Below are 25,983 nucleotides of genomic sequence, written 5' to 3'. Positions count from 1 at the left end.
AACTGTCTAGACCACATTCAGAAATAAAATCCGATGTGGGGTAGTATATGTTTGGTCTAGGTTAGACCATGCAAGTCACTTGAACTTTCCTCTTTTCTGCAACTCTCTGTTCTTCAGGTCTGGGTGGAACCTGAGTCTATATTTGTGACCGGATTCAGGGTAAGGCTGCTGCTCTGTGGCGCTTCTTTTCCCTTTTTCAATGTTAGAGCCCCGGTCACCCTGAAACCCTCAGAGCCAGGATTTCTGAGTCCGACAAATCCCTCTCCTAACACTTCCTCCTGGGATGTCCTGCTCAGGTCTGACTCTCCTCTGAGGGTACTCAACCCCATAGCACTGCACTAAAGTGACTTGAGTGTCAGATACTTACTTGTCCATAGTCAGCCGTCCCTGGACTGGGCTCAGAGCAGATCTGAAGTCATGACACGTCATTACTGTTACGCTTTAACGTTTTTATTTTAGTGTGTAGGTGTTTTGCTTGCCTATGTGTGTATGCACTATATGTCTGATGTTCTTAAGTCTATGAAAGGATGTGAGAACCCCTGAAACTGGAGAGAAAGATGACTGAACAGCTATGTGGGTGCTAGAAACTGAACCTGGGTACTCTGTAGGAGTATATTTCCACTATTGACCTGCCTCTCCAGCCCACTATTAAAAAAAAGTGTGTGTGTGTGTGTGTGTGTTTGTGTGTGTACATGTACAGAGGTCAGAGGTAGACTTATGGGAGTGACTTCTCTCCTCCTCTGTCCAGGTTCCAGGCTTCTAACTTAGGTCATCCAGCTTGGTGGCAAGTGCCCTTGCCTGCTGAGCCATCTTGCCTGCACATTGTTTATTACTTTTAAAAATTGTCGAAATAAATACCTAATAAAAAAAAAGAAACAAAGGAAAGTTGTCAAAAGCAGCACACTTAGGCTGCTTCTGCTGTGCAATAGCGGATCATGGCTTACCCTACTGAGCTGTATTCTTTTGCCATTTTTTTTCTTTTCTGGGAAGGTACATTCATAAATCCAGTCTTTGAGCAATGTTACACTGGCAAGAGCACTTGTGGGCTACTGGGCCAGTCCGTAGGTCACCTGTTAAGACAGTTTCACACCTCTGTCTAATCTTGGTAATTAGCAAATTCCGAGTCTACACCTGACCTTTACTTTAGTGAAGCAAGTCTCTTTCTGGTAAACTTAAAGATATGTTGGGGTTCTTGGCTGTATCAGGCAATGGTAGGCCACAGATACCAGCTTCCTTCAGGGAGGGCCCAGTGGAGTCTCCTATTTAAATCTCATTATCCACAACATGTAGCCATGCTCAATAAATTCACAAATACCAACTGGGCTGGCCCATGTGCATCTGCTATTAGTTAAAAAAAAAAAAAAAAGCAATGTGGGAGAATTTCCGTTTTCCTAAATTCTCCCTTTAAAAGTTCAGTATTAAGGAATCCTTGAGGTAAGGACATTGATTCCTTTTCCTGGACAGATGGACACACAGACGCTCTGCAGCTGATTAACCCCACCCTGACATTTTTGCAGTCTTGGCTTTGTCTTACAGTGGATTTTGGAATGCATCCAAAATCTACTTAGACATACTTCTCAGGGAGAAAGGCTTTTACACTTCAGAAACTCTCTCTCTCTCTCTCTCTCTCTCTCTCTCTCTTTCTTTCTTAATTTGAGGTTGAATTTTTCTGCCCTAATTAGCTATGTCTTTGAGCTTCAAGAGCAAGTTTTACTGTGGTTATTAACGAGGCCAATCTCTGATCGCTGGCCTTTTTCAAAAGCATTCCAGCCCGCTAAACAGTGGCCTTTCATGATTTACAAGTTTGGAATCTTTGAGGGTTTTCAACAATTAAGGTGATTACTTTTCACACTCTGAACATCTTAATCACAAAACCTTGAGAGGGGGCCATGACGAGTATAGCCTGGCACCCCTGGCACTCCTAGAGCTTGCCTCTTGGGTGTGGGGATTCCCTGGAGCTGGTCTAGCCCAGTGGCACTGTTCTGAGACGGTGTAGGCAGGAAGTCACAGGTGTTCCGCTTCATCTCCAGGCCTGTACTAACAGTACAAACCCATGTCCCAGGGCGAGTGCTGTCAGATACCGGCTGCGAGCAAGGTAAACAATCCCTTTCTTCGGCTCAACACAACCATGTTTTCAAAGTACTTTATAGACTTAAAAGCTCAGGTGATCTTTACAAGGCTGTGTGGTTGCACAGATGAAATTCTGTAGTATTAGTGAATGGGGAGAGTAAGGGCCAGAGAGGTAAGAGCACACAGTTAATGGCAGCGAAGGACATCCAAGCTTTCTGATTCCTGACCTGGAGCTTTGCGTAACAGAGATGTCACTCCTGTCTAGAAATGGTACCCTTGTCTGGGGAAAAGAAAGATACTAGTTTAACATTTCATCTCTATTTAATGAAAAGATGACCAGTATTTTACTTGACATTGATTCTGTAGACACCCTATGCTTCCATTTGAATCTGGATGTATGGCACCAAACAGAATGTTAAGAGAATCAGTCAATGTTCAGAGGAAATGGATTGCTAGTTAGTGCTGGAAGTGAATACATAAGTAGCAGTTTCTAGGACTGTAGAAATTTAAAACACAAGATTCTCATGGGTTGTACAATGAATGTGTGAGCTGATATGCTTGTTACCATAGAAACATCTAGAATTCTTCTTGTGTGGATTTTTTTCTCCCCTACAAGGTTTAACTCTATAGCCCAGGCTATCCTGGAACTCATGGTGGCACCCAGGCTAACCTCACCACTATGACAGTTCTCCTGCCTCAGCCTCCCAAGGGCTAGGATTGCAGGTTAATGCATGTCCCTGTGCCTAACTCTTCTGTATGGCTTGCATTTATGTGAAAGGAAGCCTGTGAGGGTGACTTGCATTTTGAAAGCTCAATGTGCATCTAAATTATCAGGTCGGTTATTAGGTCCCAGCAATGTCACGATTCACTTGATAAAGTCTTTATTGTTATCATTATTACAATTACTATGATTTTGAGGCAGTTTTGCTATATAGTCTAGGCTAGCTTCGCACTCATGATCTTTCAGCCTCTGCCTTCCAAATGGTAGGATCACAGGTGTGAGCTACCATGCCCAGTTCTATGAAGTCTCTTTAGTTGGTTAAAAAGTATTGTTCTTGAAAGTGTGAAAGACCATGTTCCAGGCTCTAACCTGAACTTTTACTCCTCCTTAATCTCCATCCCCATGACATCTTTGCATCTGACCTCTTCTCAGGCCATCTTGATAGACAAGGCTTATTGTTTGAATGCGTATATTCATTCTCCATCACACGTTGAATCCTAGAGCCCAAGGGGATTCTCTTAGCAGCAGTCACATCCAGGACATGATTAGACTGTGAAGGTGAGACCTCACAAGTGCCATTCATGCCTTTACCAGAGAGATCAGAGACCACTTTGCCTGCCTAAGTAAAGGATGCCCTGGATATTTTGTCTCAGAACCCTGAGGAGACTATACCTTTTCCTTTCTTTCTAGCCAGTACGTATCCCTGCTTCTCCAGAGTCTGTTTTCTTTCCAGAAGAATGTAAATTCCAAAGAAAGCAAGAAAATGGCTGGTTCTATTGACTTTAGTATTTAGTTGAAAACTGTCCAGTGTACAGTAGGTGTTCAGTAACTGTTAGTGACAGACCCAGGGAATAAGGGAATGAAGACCAGGCCCATTTCTTGAGCTTTTGCTATAAGTGAGATGCCTTTAATTATTTCTTTTCTTTAACCTTTCAACAATTCTAGGTTATTTTAGTTCATGGCATATGGAGGAATAAACAAAGTCCTGCAAAGGCTTACTAAAATGTAAAGATTTGCTATTTCCAATGTACTCACATGACATGGGGGTGAATGCGCCTGAAGCTGTGGGCTGTACTGTGTATAGTGTAGGTACCTGACCCTAAGCTGTGCCCTAGCCCAAAGAACTTATGAGTAGAGGAAATGTGCAAAGGGAAAGGAGAACTTTGTTCTTCAAGGGGACTCTAAGAAACTCATACACAAGCAATGAGCCAGCAAACTGCAAGAAGAAACATTTAGGGGAAGGGGAGTGACTAAGAGCAAGTACTGCTCTTGCAGAGGACTTAAGTCTAGCACTCATGTGTGGCAACTTACAACGGCCTATAACTCCAGGTCCAGGGGATCTCATGCCCTCTTCTGGCATCTACTGGCAACAGTACTCATGTGCATATATTTTCACACAGACAAATATGCTTTCACATAATTTTTTTAAAAAAGTCTTTAAATAATAATTAAAGAAAGGAACATTTTCAAAAGGAACAGGCAGAAACTGTCCTGGATACCTCGGAAGGTGGAGACTGCTTGGGATATTTTCATGTTGGATGTGAAATATCCCCCACAGGCTCATCATGTATTTGAGTATTTAGTTGTCAGCTGATGGAGCTCTGTTGATGTTGTTGAACCTCGAGGAGACGGAGCTCTGCTGCAGGAAGTAGGCCACAGGGATGTAAAGTTTATGACCTTGTCTTGCTTTCCACCTGGGCTCTGTTTCCAGTTCTGGCAGGATGTAAGGATGTGAGGTTTTCCAACCGAACGTCCCTGTTGCCATGGCATAGCCTGTGACTGTATCCCCTCCAATGGTGAGTGAAAACCCTTAAGTTGCTTGGTAACATCCATGGGGAATTGGGTTGCACTCACACCTGTGAGTGGGTGGACATAGAACAAATGTTCCCTCTGATAACATGGCTTTTCTGTCTCTATCTACTTAGCATACATTTGATTCTTATGGTAGTCATCTGGGTACTCTTAGTGCATATATTGGTTTTCTTTTCATTTCTGTAACAAAATATCTCAGGCATCCTAGTTTATAAAGGAAAGGAGTTTATTGACCTCAAAGTTTTTTTTCTTTCTTGCTTCCTCCTTTTATTATTATTATTATTATTTTGTTTTAAACAATGTCTCTCTATGCAGCCCTGGCTGGCCTGGAGCTCTTTAACTATGACTTTGGGTTTTAACATCTAACAGGAGTTCAGCAAGACATATCAATTTCAAATCAAATCACTAGGCAAGAAGCTCTGAGTGCAAGGGATTCTGATGTATATCCAGGCTCACCTCTAGAGCCTATCTATCCTCAGGGTTAATTTGGGTAAGATCAGGCTGGCCTCAAAATCACAGAAATCCACCTGTTTCTGCCTCCCAAGTGCTGGGATCCAAGGTATAGGCTACCACATCTAGCGACTTCACAGCTTTGAAGGCAAGAAGGCCTAGTATCATGATGCAGGCTCTAGAGATGACTCTCCTAGCTACAACATATCATACTAGGCAACCTGTGTTTCTCTGCATGCACCTCTCTCCGTATGGAGCTATTAGGATTAATTTATGGGAGGGATGGTGGGTGGGTTCCACCCTAGTGGCTTAATCTAATAATCTAATCACTTTCCAAAGGCCCCACCTTTAAATACAATAGGCGGATTAAGTTTCTACCTTCTTAATAGCATTAACTATGACTTTAGGGCTTAGACTCCAGCATGAGTTCAGCTGGACAAATCACACTCAAATCAAAGCACTGAGCATGGAGCCCTTGGGGCTTGTATTCTGATGTGGTTCTGGGCTCATTCCTAGATTACACCCATCCCCAAGGTAGATGTATGTAAGCATACAGTAGGTATTTGTGAAATGGCTTTATAATATGTAGTCTAATCTCTAACATTTAAAAAATAGGAAGCAGCTTGTAGTTTATTTTTTCTATTCTTTCTCTCTCACTCTGTCTGTCTTTCTGTCTCTCTGTTTCTCTCTGTGTCTCTGTCTCTGCCTCTCTCTCTCTCTCTGTATGAGTGTGTGTGTGAAACTGAGTCTCCCTATATAGCCCAGGCTGACCTAAGCCTGTTATGTAGCCTAGGCTGGCCTAGAACGCACAATCCTACTTATAGCTTAGAATAAAATTATCTACCCTTATAGTCAGCAGGCTTGTGCTTCTTATCCTTTTTTCACAAATGGGCTGGAATTGAACTTGGGAAAGAGGATCAGTGTACCTAAGATGACTATGTGAGGACAGTCCTTAAATAAGTAACTTTATCTTCTCTGTTCGTAGCACAGTCAGAACCAAAGTTAATCTTCCTATTGGGGAACGATGCATGCACCAAGGGTGGCTCTGAATAAAAGTGTAGATGGGAAAACTGGTCCAAAGCTTTCTGGTTCTATTACATGCTTTCAAATACCATAGTGAATATTTTTACTCAGGGTTATGAGGTCATAACACTGCTCTCTGAAAAAGGTATCTTAAAGCCCTAGCTCTTACTGCCTCTAAATAGGTATGACCCTATTGAAAATAAAGTACTTTACTTTATTAATAACATCAGGCCATATTTTAGTAGGGCAGTTCCTGATTTAGTAAGACTAGTATCTTTATAAGAAGGGAGAAGATAAAGAGAGAGAGGACATATTTTGAATCCACCCATCTGATAAGAGAATAATATCTGGAATATGAATGTCTAAAACAACAAGAAACAAGTTGATTTTAAAAATGAGCAACCATGAGCTTAGCAGTGATGGATGTCTGCACTAAGTCTGTGTAAGATTTAGCCTGTGAGTCAGGCATGGACAGAGGAAAAGGCTCAAAGGGCCTCATCCTTCAGTACTGAGATATTTACTACTGATAGATTCAGGGAGAGAGGGAGTCATTGCCTTCAGTTCTGTCCTAGTTGGTGACTCTATTAGGTTACAATGGATAATTCGGACTCAACACTCACACAGATGGATTTGGTCAACTAAAATCATTCATAAGACAAAATCAAATGACTGGTGGGGGTAGGAGTGAGGTTGAGGGATGCTACAGCAATTAAAAGGTGTTTTGGGGAGAGAACAATTATAATTAATAATATAAATGCATGAAATAAAAAACCCAAAATAAATCATTTTTTAAAAAAAGAAATGGGCAAATAACCTGGCTAGACATTTTAAAAAAAGAATATTTATTTCTATTTTATATGTATAAGCATTTTGACTGCATTATGTATGTGTACCATGTGTATGTCTGGTACCATTGGAAAACAAAAGAGGGTTTCTGATTCCCCTGGAACTTGGGTTATAGATGGTTGTGACTTGCCATGTGGTTACTGGGAATCAAGGTCCTTTGTAACAGCAGTTAGTGCTCTTACCCCATGAATTATCTTTCCAGCCCCTGGACAGACGAGTTGTACAAGTGGCAGTAAGTACACAGAACAAAATGTTCACATCATGAGCTATTATGGAAACGCTAAGCAAAGCTACCGCAATGTATCATTTATAATTCCTTTCAATGACTGTCTTAAAAGCACAAATAGCAATAGCAATACCAAACAAAGTGGGGGCAGGATTTTCCCTCAAATGCTGGCGAGGGTGCAATGAGAATTCCAACTGTTAGTAGGAAAGTTAAAAAGTACAGCCATTACACAAGACAGAAGGGTGGCTCTTCAAAAAACCAGAAATAGACATGACTATATGATTTGTTCCTAGTAGATAGCCAAAGGAAGTGAGATCAGCATATTAAAGAGATAGCTATACCGTATGTTTACAGCCAACATATCAATTCACTCTACACGTCTAGCAAGAGATGAACAGATAAGGAGAAAGCACTACCTATACACAGGATAGAATATTATTTAGCTGTAAAAAGAATGTAATTCTGTCATTTGAAACAACAAATGGGACGGAAGATGTTTGATATGATTGTCAGGCTCGATCCACATGCTATGGCTTGTGTATGAAGCATCTCCCAAAGGGTTCATGTGCAGAAGACTTGGTCAACAGCCAGTAGAGCTGAATGGTTCAAGAAGACACTAACCTCAGCACTGGAATAATGCATCCTTTGCATTTGTGGCTGAATGGGAGATAGGACCTTGCAGGAGGGGGTAAATCATGAAGGAATGGCTTTGAAGGTTAATACCTGGTCCCCAATACTCTCCTTTTGCTCTCTGCTTCCTGAACATCATGAGCTAAAACTCTGTCACACACTCTGTCCTGCCTCTTGTTGGCCCAAAGCATGGAGTGAGCTAACCTGGTCCTGAGCCAAAATATATTCTCCTACTCTCTAAGTTGCTTATCATCTCTGGCATTTGTCACATGGATAAAAAACCAGATTTCGATGGCTATCCTTGGTTGTCTACTTGACTACATCTGACATTAAGTAAAATTCAAAAATTGCTGTGCACACCTGTGTGGAATTTTTGCATAATTAGATCATTGACATAAGAAGATCCACTTCCAATCCAGATCTTTGAGGTGGAAACCATGCCTTTAATCCAGATCTTTTGAGGTGTGAAGACTGGGCCATATCTTCTGCTGGAAGCCTAAATAAAGGAAGCTTTTTCTCTCCATACTTGCCGGCTCTCACCCTCACTAGCAACTCCATTTCTTCATTGGCATTAGAGCCTACTTCTTTGGCATTCCTATGTATATCGAAGATCAGATGAGACTAAACAACGTCATGGACTAAACAACTCTTGGATTCTTGGACCTTTTATAGGCAGATATTGTTGGATTAGCTGGACCACAGCCTGTAACTTATTCTAATAAATGCAAGCAAGCGAGTGAGTGAGAGAGAGAGAGAGAGAGAGAGAGAGAGAGAGAGAGAGAGACAGGGAGAGACAGAGAGAGACAGAGAGATTTATTTTATATGTTCTGTTACCCTAGAGATGTTGACAAACTCATAGACTGAAACACTTGAAACACTATATGTTCCTATATGGGTAAGGAAGCTGAGTAGTTGACCCTACAGAAGTAAAGATCTTCATAGGTGGCAGATACTGGTAAAGATGCAGGGGAGGTAGTGATGGAAAAGGGTAGTTACAGAGCATAGGGACTCTTGAAGAACAAAGATAATGCTAATGACCTATGATCGTTAGGACAACTGTGGTTGACCATGACTTATGTATCTTATAAGTAGAAAGGGTCTGAACATTCCCAGAACATAGAGTGAAAATTACAATATGCTAATCACTCTGGTCCGATTGTATGCATCGTATACATACATGTCTTGAAATGCCATACTCCATAAGTATATACTACTACTTTGAGTCATTAAAACCATGTGAAAAATCTACAGGAAAAAGGAGGAAAATTGGGACCAAGGATACACAGGGAAAGATGGCTGTATGGAGACAGAAGCAGAGATTTGAATGAGTTAGCCATAAGCCAAGGAATGCCTGGGATTTCCCACATTAGAAACAGTCAAGGAAAGATCAGACACCAATTAACTGGAGTGAGAAAAGTGCTTGATTTTGGATTTCTAGATTTCAGAATAAATTTCTTTTATTCTAATTAACCTAGTTTGTAATAATTTGTTATACACCCATACCTTAGGCTACATACCTAGAAATAAAAGCAGAGAGAATCCTTCCTCCTCTAGCTGGTTGGGTTCTTCTAGGTAATGTACACGGCATAAACCATCAGAAGACATAGAAACCAAGATCCATTTGTCTGCAGATCTCTGCATCCAGAACACTTAGAGAAACCAGAACACCGGCTACTACCTGAGTACTGACGACTTGGCAAATTTCAAACCCCTTGAGTTCAGCCATCTACTCACAGGGAGGAAATCACCACCCGAGTGGCGCAATCACAGTGCTAGGCGTATCTGACACAGACCTGAACAGCGTTTTCTTCCTGATGATTGTACTTGGTTGGGGTTTCCACGACATCGTGCATTCCCCATTTCCACCCCCACCCACCGGAAGTCTTAAATCTTGGAGAGGTTGTCTTGCTCACCTTGTTTTACGTCCTTCTCTCCCCCTTTCTCGTCGATCATTGTTCTCCTGCAGACTTCCCTCTGTATCTATGAAACTGACGTGAAGAGCCCCAAGACTCCCGAGTCCTCAGATATTTAAGTATCTTGATGGAACACAGCCCTACATTTGCACGCAACATTTGCACGCAACGCAGCATACATTTTCATGTGTTTCCACTCGTAGAAGTGGAACTTGCAGGTTCAGTGAAGCTGTCTGTAGTTTGTTTTTTTCTCAACTCCTCAGGTCAGTCTTCCCTGCCATTGCTTTCAATTACGTCACCAACTTCCCACCTCCAAGTCTTTTTTTTGAACATGGTCATCAGGTTTTTAAGAGGGTGAAACCTATTAAGCCACATTTCTGCCTAACCTCCTCCAATTGTGACTCTCTCTTTGTTTGTTTGTTTTTTGTTTTTCGAGACAGGGTTTCTCTGTAGCCCTGGCTATCCTGGAACTCACTTTATAGACCAGACTGGCTCAAACTCAGAAATCTGCCTGCCTCTGCCTCCCAAGTGCTGGGATTAAAAGTGTGCGCCACCACGCCCGGCTGACTCATTTTATATGCATGAGTATGTGAGCACTCATGCAAATTCAGTCTCCTTCCATCTTTCTACCTTGCATCCCTGTACTGGTTTTCTTCATGATGCCAGTATGGCTGCAGAGATCCTTTTAGGATTCACACTTACCTTCTTATCTGCCCAGAGGAAGCATGATAGTTGGTTGTTGGGAAACAATAGTATCGATCTTCAGGATTCCTCCTCCCCCTCTTTCTTCTTTCAACTAGGTCTCACTGTGCAGCCCTGGCTGGCATGGAACTTGTTATATAGACCAGGCTGGCCTTGAACTCACAGAGATCTGCCGGTCTCTGCTTCCCTAGTGCTGCTGTTGAAGTTGTGCACCACCCTGCTGTACTCAGGGCTCTCCTTAAGGCTAACACTGAGCCTCACTCACATGCTGTTGGCATACTGGCAACTCCTGAGCTAAGAACTCAACTTAAGGAGCAATGCACGGGTGTCATATGGGCCTGGACCTCAGGAGGGATGAATGTTGTCAGATGGGCCTTTTAGTGACTTGTAGTGTCTTGTGCATCATAGGTGCTCATTAAAAAAATGTGGTGAGCAAACTAATAAATACAATGGTAAAGGACAAAACCACAATAAATGGTCACTCAACTGCCCCCCAAAAGGGCGTCATGATCCCCAGGTTGGAAACAATTGTTCTAACCCATGGGTCCTCAGGGGACATTCCAGATCCAAATGAGACCAGCAGCCCTACCCTGACAGAAGGTCACCGGTGTCAATGACAACTTTTCTATGAATATATACATGTTCATGAGTATGTATATAGATATAGATATAGATATATATACATACACATATATATATATACACACACATATATACACACACACACATATATATACACACACACACACACACACATATATATATATATATATATGTACATATATATATATATATATATGTATATATATATAGTTTGTTTTGTTTTTTGAGACAGGGTTTCTCTGTATAGCCCTGGCTGTCCTGGAACTCACTTTGTAGACCAGGCTGGCCTTGAACTCAGAAATCTGCCTGCCTCTGCCTCCCGAGTGCTAGGATTAAAGGCGTGCGCCACCATGCCCGGCATGTGTTTATATTTTTTTAAGAGATTTATTTTATTTAATGTGTGTGCGTGTTTTGTCTGTCTGTCTGTCTGTCTATGATATCCTCAGATATCAGAAGAGGGCTTTGGATTTCTCGAGACTGGAGTTTTAGGTTTTGTGAGCTGCCATCTGGGTGCTGGGAACAAAGCCTAATTCTTTTGCAAGAACAATAGCTGCTCTTAATTCTGAGCCCCATATCAAGTCCTGATACTTCCTTTTTGATGGATTTATGTATTCTGCTTTTTAAAAAAAATTGACATCATAGCATATATACATACATATATAATATATTATACATACATAGTAATATGTGTGTGTGTATATATATATATATGAAATTCTTTACAAACAAGGTTATGTAATCTAATCCAAGAAACTTCTATGTAAGTTGATGGGAGAGAAAAATTATTAGAGATCTTTCTAGAAACTCTGGGAACTAGAGCACCAACTTACCAGGTAAGATGTACCCATAGTCACAATAGTGGCTTCACGGTTTTGATGTGATGAATGAATGAATTTGAGGCCTGCTCCACAGGGAAGAATTCAATCCTGGAATTATAAAATGTGATCAAAAGCCTGTGTCTGGGGTGGTCATAGGCTCTATGGGGAAAACATATTGTTTTGTTATGTGGATACGTTATCAAACTATATACCTTCTGAATATTTATGTTAATATCCATAGATCAATGTTGCTATTAGTTTTAGTTATGGGAGCTTATGTTTGCAGTGATAACAGTAAATGAAGACACTCATAGCTATTCAAAGTGCTGAGAATAAGTGACTGTTGAGACATTTATTGAGACAGTTGTTGAGCCCTAAATGGGGCATCTCTAGCCCTCCACTCCAGAGGTTAGGATACATGGATGTAAATAGGATGTAAGATCTGGAAGATGGGAAGGAATGATGCCAACGCTGTCTTCTGGACATGACATGTCCGTTGTACCCATGGGCCCACAGTGGCAGTGGCTACATGTACATTCCCTTCACAAGTCTGGGCCCATTAACATTTCGCCACTGATTGGGGAGGAGCTGACATGAGAGAAGAACTATAGTTAATGGTTTACTGGGGGAAATAGATAAGAGACTTCAGTACTAGCCACTAGTAAGTTGCTCTTGCTTAAGTAAATAGCTCACTACTCATGCTCAAGTAGGCAGCCCTAATTAAAGGCAGTGGGTCACAAAAGGAAACAAAACAAAAATAAAATATGAAGTAGGAAGGGGACTTGTTGGAAAGAAAAGGGGTTCAGGTGGGATGAGCTAAGGTAGGAAAGGTAATGGGGAAGGTACAGTCAGAGAACCTTTCATATGTGTTTGCAATCGGGAAAGAACAGATAAATTAATTTTTCTTTAAAGGTGGGATGTGGCTCTTCCGGTCAGAAAAGCACCGGGGCAGCTGGGGCGCAGGGTCAGCTGACACTCACCAGCTACCCACAACACCCACCACAGGATCTTAAGACTTCTGGAGAGTGGAACACAGCTTCTGCTCCAATCCAATTGCACGCGGGACCAGAGACTGCATTAGTTAGGGAAGCAGAAAACCGGCCTGAGTAGGACCACAGGCCTCTTCCGGCTGGACCAGCACCGGGGTACCGTCAGCTACCCACAACCCCCGCCGCAGGATTTAGTGACTGCTGGTGAGTGGAACACAGCTTCTGCTCTAATCTTTAAACAGTGACAACGATAACAACTAACCCCAGAGATTACCAGATGGCGAAAGGTAAACGTAATAATCTTACTAACAGAAACCAAGACCACTCATCATCATCAGAACCCAGCACCCCCACTTCGCCCAGTCCAGGGCACCCCAACACACCGGAAAAGCTAGACACGGATTTAAAAGCATATCTCCTGATGATGATAGAGGACTTCAAGAAGGACTTTAATAACACACTTAAAGAAATACAGGAGAACACTGCTAAACAGGCAGAAGACAATAAAGAGGAAGCACAAAAATCCCTTAAAGAATTGCAGGAGAACACTGCTAAAGAGCTACAAATCCTTAAAGAAAAACAGGATAACATAATCAAACAGGTAGAAGTCCTTACAGAAAAACAGGAAAACACATCCAAACAGATGATGGAAATGAACAAAACCATACTAGACCTAAAAAGGGAAGTAGACACAATAAAGAAAACCCAAAATGAGGCAACACTGGAGATAGAAACCCTAGGAAAGAAATCTGGAACCATAGATACCAGCATCAGCAACAGAATACAAGAGATGGAAGAGAGAATCTCAGGTGCAGAAGATTCCATAGAGAACATCGGCACAACAATCAAGGAAAATGTAAAATGCAAAAAGATCCTAACTCAAAACATCCAAGAAATACAGGACACAATGAGAAGACCAAACCTACGGATAATAGGAGTGGATGAGAATGAAGATTTTCAACTCAAAGGACCAGCAAACATCTTCAACAAAATTATAGAAGAAAACTTCCCAAATCTAAAGAAAGAGATGCCCATGAACATACAAGAAGCCTACAGAACTCCAAATAGACTGGACCAGAAAAGAAATACCTCCCGACACATTATAATCAGAACAACAAATGCTCTAAATAAAGATAGAATACTAAAAGCAGTAAGAGAAAAAGGCCAAGTAACATATAAAGGCAAGCCTATCAGAATTACACCAGATTTTTCACCAGAGACTATGAAAGCCAGAAGATCCTGGACGGATGTTATACAGACACTAAAAGAACACAAATTCCAGCCCAGGCTACTATACCCAGCCAAACTCTCAATTAACATAGATGGAGAAACCAAAGTATTCCACGACAAAACCAAATTCACACATTATCTCTCCACGAATCCAGCCCTTCAAAGGATAATAACAGAAAAAAACCAATACAAGGACAGGAACCACGCCCTAGAAACAACAAGAAGGTAATCCCTCAACAAACCTAAAAGAAGACAGCCACAAGAACAAAATGCCAACTTTAACAACAAAAATAACAGGAAACAACAATTACTTTTCCTTAATATCTCTTAATATCAATGGACTCAACTCCCCGATAAAAAGACATAGACTAACAAACTGGCTACACAAACAAGACCCAACATTTTGCTGCTTACAGGAAACTCATCTCAGAGAAAAGGATAGACACTACCTCAGAATGAAAGGCTGGAAAACAATTTTCCAAGCAAATGGCATGAAGAAACAAGCTGGAGTAGCCATTCTAATATCTGATAAGATTGACTTCCAACCCAAAGTCATTAAAAAAGACAGGGAGGGACACTTCATACTCATCAAAGGTAAAATCCTCCAAGAGGAACTATCAATCCTGAATATCTATGCTCCAAATACAAAGGCAGCCACATTCATTAAAGAAACTTTAGTAAAGCTCAAAGCACACATTGCACCTCATACAATAATAGTGGGAGACTTCAACACACCACTTTCACCAATGGACAGATCATGGAAACAGAAACTAAACAGGGACACAGTGAAACTAAGAGAAATTATGAATCAAATGGATCTGGCAGATATCTACAGAACATTCTATCCTAAAACAAAAGGATATACCTTCTTCTCAGCACCTCATGGTACCTTCTCCAAAATTGACCACATAATTGGTCACAAAGCAGGCCTCAACAGATATAAAAATATTGAAATTGTCCCATGCATCCTATCAGATCACCATGGCCTAAGGCTGATCTTCAATAACAAAATAAATAATAGAAAGCCAACCTTCACGTGGAAACTGAACAACACTCTTCTCAATGATACCTTGGTCAAGGAAGGAATAAAGAAAGAAATTAAGGACTTTTTAGAGTTCAATGAAAATGAAGCCACAACATACCCAAACTTATGGGACGTAATGAAAGCATTTCTAAGAGGAAAACTCATAGCTCTGAGTGCCTCCAAAAGGAAACTAGAGAGAGCACACATTAGCAGCTTGACAACACACCTAAAAGCACTAGAACAGGGGCTGGTGAGATGGCTCAGCAAGTAAGAGCACCCGACTGCTCTTCCGAAGGTCCTGAGTTCAAATCCCAGCAACCACATGGTGGCTCACAACCATCTGTAACGAGATCTGTCTCCCTCTTCTGGTGTGTCTGAAGATAGCTACAGTGTACTTACATATAAAAAAAAAAAAAAAAAAAAAAGCACTAGAACAAAAGGAAGCAAATTCACCCAAGAGGAGTAGACGGCAGGAAATAATCAAACTCAGGGGTGAAATCAACCAAGTGGAAACAAGAAAAACTATTCAAAGAATCAACCAATCAAGGAGCTGGTTCTTTGAGAAAATCAACAAGATAGATAAACCCTTAGCCAGACTCACTAGAGGGCACAGGGAAAGCATCCTAATTAACAAAATCAGAAATGAAAAAGGAGACATAACAACAGATCCTGAAGACATCCAAAACACCATCAGATCCTTCTACCAAAGGCTATACTCAACAAAACTGGAGAACCTGGATGAAATGGAGAAGTTCCTAGACAGATACCAGGTACCAAAGTTGAATCAAGATCAGGTTAATGATCTAAACAGCCCTATATCCCCCAAAGAAATAGAAGCAGTCATTAATAGTCTCCCAACTAAGAAAAGCCCAGGACCAGATGGGTTTAGTGCAGAGTTCTATCAGACCTTCAAAGAAGATCTAATCCCAGTTCTTCACAAACTATTCCACAAAATAGAAACGGAAGGTACTCTACCCAACTCATTCTATGAAGCCACAATTACTCTGATACCTAAACCACAAAAAGACCCAACAAAGATAGAAAACTTCAGACCAATATCCCTTATGAATATTGATGCAAAAATCCTCAATAAAGTTCTTGCTAACCGAATCCAAGAACACATCAAAACAATCATCCATCCTGACCAAGTAGGTTTCATCCCAGGGATGCAGGGATGGTTCAATATACGGAAATCCATCAACGTAATCCAGTATATAAACAAACTCAAAGACAAAAACCACATGGTCATCTCGTTAGATGCGGAAAAAGCATTTGACAAGATCCAACACCCATTCATGATAAAAGTCTTGGAAAGATCAGGAATTCAAGGCCCATACCTAAACATGATAAAAGCAATCTACAGCAAACCAGTAGCCAACATCAAAGTAAATGGTGAGAAGCTTGAAGCAATCCCTCTAAAATCAGGGACTAGACAAGGCTGTCCACTTTCTCCATACCTATTCAACATTGTACTTGAAGTCCTAGCCAGAGCAATTCGACAACAAAAGGAGATCAAAGGGATACAAATTGGAAAAGATGAAGTCAAAATATCACTTTTTGCAGATGATATGATAGTATATATAAGTGACCCTAAAAATTCCACCAGAGAACTCCTAAGCCTGATAAACAGCTTCGGTGAAGTACCTGGATATAAAATTAACTCAAACAAATCAATGGCCTTTCTCTACACAAAGAATAAACAGGCTGAGAAAGAAATTAGGGAAACAACACCCTTCTCAATAGTCACAAATAATATAAAATATCTTGGCGTGACTCTAACTAAGGAAGTGAAAGATCTGTATAATAAAAACTTCAAGTCTCTGAAGAAAGAAATTATAGAAGATCTCAGAAGATGGAAAGATCTCCCATGCTCATGGATTGGCAGGATCAACATTGTAAAAATGGCTATCTTGCCAAAAGCAATCTACAGATTCAATGCAATCCCCATCAAAATTCCAACTCAATTCTTCAACGAATTAGAAAGTGCAATCTGCAAATTCATCTGGAATAACAAAAAACCTAGGATAGCAAAAACTCTTCTCAAGGATAAAAGAACCTCTGGTGGAATCACCATGCCGGACCTAAAGCTCTACTACAGAGCAATTGTGATAAAAACTGCATGGTACTGGTATAGTGACAGACAAATAGACCAATGGAATAGAATTGAAGACCCAGAAATGAACCCACACACCTATGGTCACTTGATCTTCGACAAGGGAGCTAAAAACATCCAGTGGAAGAAAGACAGCATTTTCAACAAATGGTGCTGGCACAACTGGTTGTTAACATGTAGAAGAATGCGAATCGATCCATTCCTATCTCCTTGTACTAAGGTCAAGTCTAAGTGGATCAAGGAACTTCACATAAAACCAGAGACACTGAAACTTATAGAGGAGAAAGTGGGGAAAAGCCTTGAAGATATGGGCACAGGGGAAAAATTCCTGAATAGAACAGTAATGGCTTGTGCTGTAAGATCGAGAATTGACAAGTGGGACCTCATGAAACTACAAAGCTTCTGCAAGGCTAAAGACACCATCAATAAGACAAAAAAACCACCAACAGATTGGGAAAGGATCTTCACCTATCCTAAATCAGATAAGGGACTAATATCCAATATATATAAAGAACTCAAGAAGGTGGAATCCAGAAAGTCAAATAACCCCATTAATAAATGGGGCTCAGAACTGAACAAAGAATTCTCACCTGAGGAATAGCGAAATGGCAGAGAAACACCTGAAAAAATGTTCAACATCCCTAATCATCAGGGAAATGCAAATCAAAACAACCCTGAGATTCCACCTCACACCAGTCAGAATGGCTAAGATCAAAAATTCAGGTGACAGCAGATGCTGGCGAGGATGTGGAGAAAGAGGAACACTCCTCCATTGTTGGTGGGATTGCAAGCTTGTACAACCACTCTGGAAATCAGTCTGGCAGTTCCTCAGAAAATTGGACATAGTACTACCGGAGGATCCAGCAATACCTCTCCTGGGCATATATCCAGAAGATGTCCCAACCGGTAAAAAGGACACATGCTCCACTATGTTCATAGCAGCCCTATTTATAATAGCCAGAAGCTGGAAAGAACCCAGATGTCCCTCAACAGAGGAATGGATACAGAAATTATGGTACATTTACACAATGGAGTACTACTCAGCTATTAAAAAGAATGAATTTATGAAATTCCTAGCCAAATGGATGGACCTGGAGGGCATCATCTTGAGTGAAGTAACACAATCACAAAAGAACTCACACAATATGTATTCACTGATAAGTGGATATTAGCCCAAAACTTAGGATACCCAAGATATAAGATACAATTTGATAAACGCATGAAACTCAAGAAGAATGAAGACCAAAGTGTGGACACTGTGCACCTTCTTAGAATTGGGAACAAAACACCCAGGGAAGGAGTTACAGAGACAAAGTTCGTAGCTGTGATGAAAGGATGGAGCATTTAGAGACTGCTGTATCCAGGGATCCGTCCCATAATCAGCTTCTAAACGCTGACACCATTGCATACACTAACAAGATTTTGCTGAAAGGACCCAAATATAGCTGTCTCTTGTGAGACGATGCCGGGGCCTAGCAAACACAGGAGTGGATGTTCACAGTCAGCTATTGGATGTATCACAGGGCTCCCAATGGAGAAGCTAGAGAAAGTACCCAAGGAGCTAAAGGGATCTGCAACCCTATTGTTGGAACAACATGATGTACTAACCAGAACCCTGGAGCTCTTGTCTCTAGCTGCATATGTATCGAAAGATGGCCTAGTCGGCCATCAATGGAAAGAGAGGCCCATTGGACTTGCAAACTTTATATGCCCCACTATAGGGGAATGCCAGGGCCAAAAGAATGGGAATGGGTGGGTAGGGAAGTGGGGGGCGCTATGGGGGACTTTGGGGATAGCATTGGAAATGTAATTGAGGAAAATATGTAATAAAAATATTAAAAATCAAAAAAAAAAAAAAAGGTGGGATGTGGAGGCTAACAGTGGGCAGTGAGCATCCGGTTCTATCACTCTCCATGTTAGGTATAGGGTCTCCCCTGACCTTGGAGCTAGGCCGGTGGCCAGCAAGCTCCACTGACCCTCCTGTCTTTAACCCCTCTGCAATACTGAGATTGCAGCGTATGTGAAGTCAATCCCAGCATTTATGTAAAATTTATGGAAAATGCTGGGATGTGAACTCACATCTTCACACTTGTGCACTGAGCACTCTTGCCTACTTAACAGTTTTCTCAATCAACATTCTTTTGTATAGAACTGAGTCTATATTTCAGGTTCAGCGTAGTCTTGAAAATGGATGCATTTCCCATGTACTGTAAAACACTGTCAATCACTGTTTTAGGCCAGAGTGTAGACCCCACAGGGATCTGCAAAGCAAAGGGAGAACAACCTTTAAGAATAGCATGAACTCTTAACCTTTGTCCAGAAGCAATCATGGGATCCTAAAAATGTCCTTCGCATCTCGTTAGCATTGAATACATTACTCCTTTGTGCAATCTCACACCGTATTATTCATTTTCAACTTCTCTGGGACTTGGAAGGTACAGCAGTTCTTGGGCCAGAAGGATGGCTCAGTACATAAAAGCACTTGTCCAAAAAGCCTGCTGGCTTGATTTCAGTCCTCAGAATTCATGTAAAAAGCAGGATGCTATAGTACATATCTGTAATCCCAGCAATCCTAAGGCAAGATGGGAAGCAGAGACAGAACTGTCTGGAAGTTTGTGAGCCAGCTGTGCTAGAATACACTGTGCAGTGGCAAAGAACAGAGACCCTAGCTCAGGGAGAAAGATGAGAACTTAGAGACCCCTGGGAAGCTCTCCTCTGATCTCTACATGTTCACACACACACACACACACAGCACATATACATACAATACATATACTACATATACAAATACTATAAACACACATACTAGACACACTAAAAACATTATACACATACACACTACATATACACTACAGGTCATACAAACATACTACATACATTTCCACCTACACAGACCACATATACACAGACCACATACACATAACACATACTAGACATACACACTATATACACACTACACACACACACTACATACACACATTACACACACACTCTATATATACACTCCATACACACTATACATATATCTATACTATACACCATACATATATACTACATATATACCCCCAATATCACATATACACATACCACATACACATATACACACAGTAATCACACACACTACATACATAAACACTACATAATACTATACACACATACTACATACACATACAGTACACACATTCTACACAAATATATTACACACACATTACACAAGCATACTACATACATACTATGCATATACTCTACATAGGCTACCTTCACACATTACCTCATACATATCACACACATTATACAAACACTACACTCACTACATATACACATTACAGATACTATATATAAACTACATATACCCTATACATATATATACACTACCCATGTATATTACATACAAACATACTACATACACACTATACAAATATTACATACAGCTGCACATGCACTACCCACACACACTACATACAAACACACTATACTCACTACACAAAATACTACAAACACTACTACAAAACTACAAACATTTTATATACATACTATTTCCACAAGCTATACAAACACACTACATACACACTACACAATACTTACTGCACACACACTATATACACACTGTCCACATACTACATACACGCACACTACATATAGACTCTATATACCCACTATTCACACACACTACCCACCTTTATGTTACACATACTTATCACATATACTACCCACATATACTACTACATACATGCTACACATACATACATACTATAAACACACACTATACACACTACACATACACAACATATTACCCCAGACAGTCCATACACACATACTGTATACATACTAGGCACACACTACAGACTCGCACACTTTTGAAAGTACAGCAATTCTCTATCAACGTGTCACAGATAAAATTTCTGTGGTTCAGATTTAAAAAGCAAACGGCTTGCCCTTTGTGTCTTCCAGCTCCAATCCCACACTTCTCCACTTCACTGTTTACATGTTTTCCTCTCCTTTCAGTCACTGTTAGGAAGCAGAGATAGCTGTGTGGTTCAAGCTGCACTGTGAGTAAGAGAAAGTTTGGGAGTTTCACAAAGGATGTAAAAGCAAGTTTACCCTAAGTCAGATTAGCACTTCCTCCGCCTCTGGGTAAAATACATATTTTTTCTTTTCTTTCTTTTTTTTTTTTTCAATTTTGTTTTCCCCTTCCACCTTTTACAAATAAGCCCACAGACTCAAAGAATGGTCTGGACCTCTTTCTTTGCTCCCATCTTCTCCAGCAGAGCTGTATGATCTGTGGCGACCCATGCCCAATACTATTTTTCCCTGTGAAAGTCCCAGGAAATGTAGCCCCCATATTGCACAAAAGCCATTCACTCATTCATCTCCAACGTGCGTTCATGATGTGTATGTGATCTGGGGTTGAAGCTCGCCACTGGAAACCCAGAGAGAGAAGCTCAAGCCTGTCCTCAGGGGGCCTACACTCTAGGAGGGAGGCAGACGGAGCTTGTAATTAGGACTCATCACAAAGGGGACAGGATGCCTTTCCACAGCTCTCCCGGGCAGTGAAAACGGAGTGAGATCCCAGAGGAGGAGGGGGCTCCTGAGGGAGGTCCCAGAGCTGCGGGAGTCACAGAGACAATAGCACGCTTATGTTCTCTGCAAGCTGGCCACACGCATCTCCTGGTTGCATTGTTTCTGGTTCAAATCCTACTGCTTTATTTAGAAGCCCTGGATCCTCCGATGGAAAACTTCAGAAATAGCAGGGGATGCTGCAAGCTCCCAGATTGGAATCAGAAAGCCCTAGATTGGAATGTCCACTCTGCATCTTTCTTGTTGTGTGACCCCCAACTCTCACAGTCTCATTTTCATTCTCTGCAAAATAAGACTAGTGAGATTAATCTAAAAGCAAGAAGCCGCAGAAGGTCGGAGCAGAGAGCCCACAGCACGAAGTACTCACTCCAGGGCATAGTCACGATGCCCTTCTATATGGTTTGCCACATTTAACTCTGTGCTTTTTCCAAAGGCTCCTGATAGAAGGCGTAGGGGCAACACCTAAATCCTGCCCTGTGTGAACTGGTGACCCTCCCCTGGCCATGGAAGCAGACAGGTCATTTAAAAAATGTAATTTTCGAAATGACATTCTTCATGCTAAGTCCAGGGCAGGCGTGTCCATTCTGCTCAGAGAGAGCTGGGGCAGTAACCCAGAAAGGAGAGGTAGCCTTCGCTTCACCATTCTGCGGCCCAGGCTGCTGACAAAAGAATTGTGCAAATGAACCTTTAAATCCGTAAATAGTGCCCCCACAATGCCGGGAAGAATGCAGCGGCGACAAAGGGCAATATTCACAGTTTATCTCAGGGTGATGGATCTGAATGGACGCATGAACACGGGTTTGTTAGAGAAAGAGCTGGCCACAGCCCCCCGCCGGGAACCCAGTGGCCGCAGTCTGCAGTGCAAACAGTCAGTCTAAATCCTGAACAATTAGGGGAAACCAAGCTGCCTTTATCTGAACTTCAACTTGTTCTCATGATTGATATGGGAAATGAAAAGTTGTACAAGGCTCGGGAAGGGTCTGCTGGCCCTGGCTGCATGCGGGGCCGCGGAGAAGGTGTGTGATGTGTATTTCATATACAGAGTGGAAGCTGCCCACCACCCAGGTTAGTGCAGGATTGGGGCGGTCCTCAGACTGGAGGCATTTACCTAGACAGGTATTGTCCCCTAGCAATAAAAGTTATTTCAGTTCCAGCAATATCTCCTTATTTGATTTTAGGTATGGAATTGTTTTGAAGGTGGGAAATACATTAGATTCTCTTGGCATGGCTTGGGCTCATCTATCTGGTTCTGTTTTGACACCTGAAGAATGGGAACAGGGCCTGCTTCTTGCAAAAGGGCGTGACATGCAGTTCCGAAGTACACAGTAGATAGGAAGTGTTTTATTCTGCAGTTCAGTATCGTACAGAGTTTGAATTTGTCTTCACAGCTAGTGCATCAGGATGTGTGGGTCTGAGCAGGTACCTCAGACTGCTTCAGGGAGTTGGGTGGGGGCATCTATAAGCAAGAAGAGGAATGCAGACACCCAATGTATAATGTTCACTTCAAGGGGAGGTACAGTGGCAGTTACACCTCAGAGACTTAAGTCTCTTCCTCAGGGAGCAATGAGGAAGCTGTTTGTTGAGAGGAATCACATCACAGAAGGAAAGGATATGGCACAAGGACGAACTGGGCATGGAAAGATGGTAATGTTTACGTGCCCACCGGTGGGAAGGAAAGACCTTGTTCTATGCTGCAGAAAATGCACAAAGGTTTGGACACTGTGGGCATGGGGGCCTCCTGGCTGAAGTGCAGGGTTTGTGGAAGAGGGAGGTGAGAGGCTGGAGAAATGATCAGCTCTTCAAAGCCCTTCACACTGAGGTAAAGATCCACCTTTCACCCTGTAGGGAATGGGAAGCAGCTATCCTGGAGCTGGGGGCTACCTTCTCATCTGTTCACTAAGGAGAGCTCCTGAGACTATGGCCTGACTGGACTGGTGCAGTGGTACACGGGCTTGTCCCATGCAGACCCAACAAGGCTCAGTGACACATTCGATGTGGGAGAGAGGTCAAAGGTGACAAAGGTTGTGAGCCTTTGACTCCAACACTCATCCATCCATTAATGAAACTTCGGACTCCTTACCAAAATTCCACAGGCTAGCCCACTCGTTGCCAGGAACTTACATAATCAATCACTTCATTACACCGTAGGCTTCCAGGGAGAGAAGTAGAGGGCGTGCGTACCTTCCAATAAGCTCACATGGGAACTGTTCACACTTGTACTTTACAGAGATGGAATTGGATGCCACCATTCCCTCATCTTCACAGAGGGGGAAACTGAGGCTCAGGACAATTAAGTGGTTGATTTGCCCAAACCTGAGCTGGGATTTGGACTGGGTGCTGACGACAAAGCCCTTCACTGTCCTTTATGCTAAATGCCTCTGGTGAAGCTGGCTGGGAGGCACGCAGGCCACGGCACAAAAAGATCGGCGCTCAGGCCACTCTCTGAAACAGACTTCCAAGAACCCTCTTCAAAGCAGCCTGAGGCATTCAGCTCTGCCCGGCATTCACTGTGGAAGTATTTTCTTTGTCCCCACCATCAGAGGTAAGTGACATCTTGAACAGCTCAGGAAGATTAAATAGCCCGGCTCCCTCGGAAAGCTTAAGAAAAGAGTGAGAGAAAGAGAGAGGGAGAGAGAGAAGAAAGGGGCCACGCCGGCCATTATGGAGCCGCCTCCCCCCCACCCCTTTTCTGTGAAAGAGCTCCCAAGAAGCGCCATTGGAAGAAGCAGGCGCAGATAAGACTACAATGACAGAGAGCCCGAGAACTCCGGAGAACCCGGGGCTGGGCGCGGTGAATACGGATTACTGCAGCTTGGAGCAGCTGAAGAAAAGGAGAATCCCAGTCAGGATGGAAGTGAGGAATTCCTTTTTTCCCCCTTCCCCTCCGAGACTCCAGTTCACTGCGCAACAACAATGCGAGGTGGGGGGCACTTGACATGCCCCTCTTCCAGGCCATGTTGGCGCCCCATGTGGGGCTCCCGGGGAACAAGGGCGGTGCAAACCCAAACAAAGCCGGTTTTAACCCAATAAACTCACCCCACATTCTCAAATAGAAATGCCAAAAGCTTGGGCTTGCCGAGTACCCATCCATTGCCCAAACACACGGGACAAACAAGGCCTTGGGCTGGACGTGTTTGAACAGCAAAATTCACCTTCTGTAATGCTTGCTGCCTTTTTTGTTTTGCTTCAATGAAAGGAAGACTTTGGATCCTGCTAGCAGTTGGCAAGACTTAGGAAAGAACTGTTCTTCCTGAGATTGTGATTTTTCTTGTTGTTGATGGTGGTGTGGAGGATGGAACTTGAGGCTTCATGCACTCCTTAACAAGCACTGCACCAATGTCTCTTCTTAAATATACACTATCCTATTTCATCCCAAACCGCACCCTTGGACACTCAACACTCATTTGGGAAATGTGCCTAAAGGCCTTTAGACTATAAGTTGCTGGCTCGGAGTTCGAATCCAATACAGTCTACTGATATTCTGGGAACAACTGCTGCTTCAAATTTTGTTTCTCTCTCAAAAAGCTCTAACCTAGTGGTTCTCAACCTGTAGGTTGCAGCCCCCTTGGAGGTCTAATACCAGATATTTTGCATGTCGCATGTTTACATTATACTTCATAACTAGCAAAATTACAGTTATGAAGAAGCAATAACAACAATTTTTTTTTTGGACAGATGTCTCTGTGTAACAACCCTGAGTGTCCTGGAACTCTCTAGACCAGGCTGCCTTTGAACTCTGAGATCTGCTTGCTTCTGCCTCCTGAGTGCTGAGATTAAAGGTATGTACCACCACCGACCAGCTAACAAATAATCTTACGGTTGGGGTCAGCACAGCATGAGAAACTGCAGTAAAGGGTCAGCATTAGGAAGGCTGAGGACCACTGCTCCCAGTACTCTGTGGCTTGCAAGACGCAGCCAGCAGCTTACTTAATGCCTTCTCTACATCTTCACAGTGCACAACCCTAGCAAGAATTCCGTGTGAATGAAGCATGCCAAGTCTGGTTTCTCGGGGGTGTGGGTGTGGGTGGGGGGTGTAGAGTAAAGCAATACTTGCCACAGTGTTCAAACTGTAAATGCTCTTTTTTTTTTCAAACACGAAATATTTTCATTATTTCCCCTTTATTTGGATAAAAATCAGTACCTTAAAATCCACCTAGTACTTACATTACCCCACACCATCTTTTGAAATTCACCCCAAAATCTGAGGTTCTGTTCAGTTAGATAAGGGTAGCAAT

Source organism: Mus caroli, unplaced genomic scaffold (genome assembly GCF_978045245.1).
Source record: "Mus caroli unplaced genomic scaffold, Mus_caroli_1 scaffold_14, whole genome shotgun sequence".
Lineage (NCBI taxonomy): Eukaryota > Metazoa > Chordata > Mammalia > Rodentia > Muridae > Mus > Mus caroli.
This window is presented reverse-complemented; position numbering follows the sequence as displayed.